Genomic DNA, 3615 nt, shown 5'->3' on the forward strand with positions numbered 1-3615 from the left:
CACTATTTGAGAAGTACTGTCCTAACTAAGAGGTACTCTATTAGTGTCTCTCGTCCTCTCAGTACTACTCAACTGACTCTATCGTGCCTCGTCATCCAGGACGCGTTATTTAGGGGAGTAATAATGACAGTTGGGTTGGATCTTCATGTAAGCCGCGCCCGGGGAGCAAATTGGGGGTTGGGTGCTTAGTCAGAGAACCACTGACTAAAATGCCTAAAAGATGCTGCATTGGCCGGGAATCGAACCCGGGCCTCCCGCGTGGCAGGCGAGAATTCTACCACTGAACCACCAATGCTTACATAGAGAAAGCCTCTTCTAAAACAGGAGCCATAGCTACAGCCGGAGTATGATAATTCCAGTTAGGTACCAATCCCTCTGCTCACCCTGCTATATGATTTTTTTTTTATTTTATTTTATTTTTTAATTACAATAATCAAGCAATTAGCTTCAGGAAATACATGGGAAATGTATTCTACACAAACACTTCATTTTAATCTTCTGAAAACGGTACGTGCTTAAAGTCCCATGTGGACACAGATGATAACATCAGAAAAAGATAATACACAGCGATGACAACATAACCATGTGGTGATCCAAAGCAGGAAATTGGAGTATAGTAGCTACTTCATGTGCGATAAGTGTCCTGCAGCTACTGGAGGTGGGGTCGGTCATGCACTGACAGGAGGCGAAGGAAGATGAAGAGCAGCCCGATGGAACAAGTGACAGCACCTGAACCCCATTATCTCTGTCTGGATGCAAAGCATATTCATCTGGAATGTATGTGTATGTGCAGGAGTAGAGATAGAAATAAATGCTGGCGAATGCAGCTTATTTCCAAGTTGACAGCCTTTTCCAAAAACTGAAAAATAAATAAACAATTTTCCTAGGTTGCATCGTCTGCATCAACCAATATCACTGCTATTGGCAGTAGTTGTGAGATCTCTTCATTAAGGTCTGAAAAAAAAATAGGTTATTGTTGAAAAAATAGGGTATTGTTGGCGTGTCCCTAGAAAAAAATAGCTGTATATTTTGCAGTATTTTGCGAGCACATAGATGGATTGTGTAGAGCAATAGATTGTGCAGAGTTTGGTGTTGTGTCACCTTGATTATTTTTCTGTGGTCTGGGCATCTGCCACTAAAGGTGCATATCACCCAAAATAAGGCTGCAAGGTTGGGATTGGGTTGCTCTAATGTTAAGCCAACTGTAAAACACAAAACACAAATAGAATCCAAACCAAATGAAAGTAGGTTTTCATCACCATTTATGTGAAGCACACCCAACACTGACAAAATTTGAATCTTCCTAACATGGTTCCTACTGGGATATTATCCTCATGCAGATATGATTGTTCTCTATTTCCCAACGATTTTCTGTCCAGGTTGGTGGATAACACGACTTCCATTATCCCCTGAAACTCAAGAGCTCAACCATAAACGACAAATTCCACCAATCAATACGGTAATTTCATACGGGAATATACAAGGAGTTACAAATGGGGTTACAGAGGGGCGTGTGCTGGGAACAATGTCGCATTTTATCCCCAAGACGCGCGGGATGAAAGCCGACATCAGCGCATCTGTCTGGCTGGCGGCGCGTATCAGTGCAAGGACGGACAATTGGACACTTTTATCTGCTGGCTTTGATGTTGGTGAGGAGGCTGATGGAGGTTCAAGGACAACCGCTACACCGTGGGCGGGGTGGGGTGGCGTAGGTGGGGACAGTGCACAGGATAGGGAATATGCATGCGTGCAAGGGGAATGAGAATGGAGTGGGCGAGATAAAAGAGAAAAATAACAAAGAGAGTGGAAAAGGTAGAGACAGCAGCCTCAACTGTGACTGGTCTTTAAACATTTACCTGTGCCTGCCTATGCTGAGGGGAGAAATGGCTGTTTGATTCCATTACACTTCTATTACATCTGTAGTTAATGGCCGTGTCACAGTCTATTAACTGCATTCATCTTTGCTTCTGATATATAACAGGACATCAGCGTTGAACAAAGACAGATGAGTGTGGCTCCCTGCTACACGGCTACAACTCATACCTTATATCCATGCACAGGATGAGGCGAAGGACACGCACACACGCACACTCCGGATACGTAGGACACTCACTGCAAACAAAGGAAATGCACAGTAGCTACAATGCACAGTAACACAGACATTCATCTTTCTGTCATCTCCACACCAACACAGCAGTGACAGCCGCGCGCACAAGTGTGATAAAGGAAAATGGAGGGAGGTGGTTTTAATCTATGCAGACGCGTATTTTACACAAGCGTCTGTATTCGTGGAATCAGACGACATGACTGAGCATAAATCCAGTTTGACAGATAAACAAGAGAGCGCACATACGGAGGCGCGGATGATTGACTGCGCGTGTTAGCATATGTGGATTTCAGGCTTCATTCACAGCTCGGCTCACATGCATATGTGCTCACGAATGTAATATATTAAAATGTATGTATATAAATGTATATATATATGTATGTATACAATATAGTCAGAGTTGCCAGATACATTTGATGGTTTTCAGCCCAGAAGCTGAAAACCCAGCCAAAACCCAAAAAAAAAAAACAGCCAAAAATTTAGGATCGATATTTTGTTTGGTACTTTAACCACCTAGATTGCTTGCGCTATCATAAGAAACAAATACAGCAAAAAACCTGCAGCAGCCAGCTTCTCACATCTAGCTGCTGTGCAGCCATTTCTCATCATACAGTCACTGATGGGCCTGTGGAGCGCTTCTCTGCTCTTTAGAAAGAGGCAGCTCCAGCAAAAGTACCAACCACGGCTTGTCTCGTCGTGTGAGGACGGTCAGCATCTAACTCTTTGCACAAGCAGAGAACATGCAGTTCACGTTGGTTTAATTTCAAAGCAACATTAAAAAAAAAAAAAAAAGGAAAAAAAGGCCAAAATAAACCGGACCAAATTTAGTTTGCTCACCCACTGTTTTTATACCCGGAAAAAAATTATAAAAGCCCTAAAATGAACATGAAACTGCTTGATGTGGCAACAGTGTGTATATATAAGTGTTATATAACAATTTTTTATTTGACAGTCATAGCTGGAGGCATTTTGTTAACAGGCATCCCTTATATACATAACTACAGTATGTACGGCACCTTCTTATGATGTCTCAGGAACGCCTCGAGGGAATTCCTTCAAATCCTTCTAATGTGGCGCTAGCACTCATTTGGACGTGAGGATGAACTGATTAGGATTCGGTGCGTTGAATGTCAAAGGCCTTTCTGACCTCACAAAACACCTCTGTGATCAAAACTCAATACACCACCCTGTAATTATGACAGGCGGGTGGAGACTTACATCCACGAGGCAGTAATTCTAGATTATATCTTATTTTTAGTGCACATCTGCTGAACAATGCAGTGTGTCACGTTTAATGTATGCTAATGTGTGTCGGAGATCTCAATTTACTGCACACCATAAAGTAAAGCACCGCGTGAATGTTATATAGGGCAAAGTTAAAGTGAAGAGCCTTGCCTGTGCTGCAACGTTTTGCACATTCATTTGTTTCAACTTATAGTAACTTTCGAAATTCAACTTCATGCATCTTTAACATTTTTGCGCTGATAATAAAAAATTCAATCTGCAGA

At 42.2% G+C, this 3615-nt stretch overlaps 1 non-coding gene across 1 annotated transcript; it reads right to left on the reverse strand.

Moving 5' to 3' along the window:
• Positions 1-224: 224 nt before the first annotated feature.
• On the reverse strand, positions 225-295 carry trnag-gcc. The gene has a single exon. It is a non-coding gene; the product is annotated as a tRNA-Gly (tRNA).
• Positions 296-3615: the final 3320 nt, after the last annotated feature.

The sequence above is a fragment of the Mugil cephalus genome, chromosome 16, assembly GCF_022458985.1.
Source record: "Mugil cephalus isolate CIBA_MC_2020 chromosome 16, CIBA_Mcephalus_1.1, whole genome shotgun sequence".
NCBI classification, from domain to species: domain Eukaryota; kingdom Metazoa; phylum Chordata; class Actinopteri; order Mugiliformes; family Mugilidae; genus Mugil; species Mugil cephalus.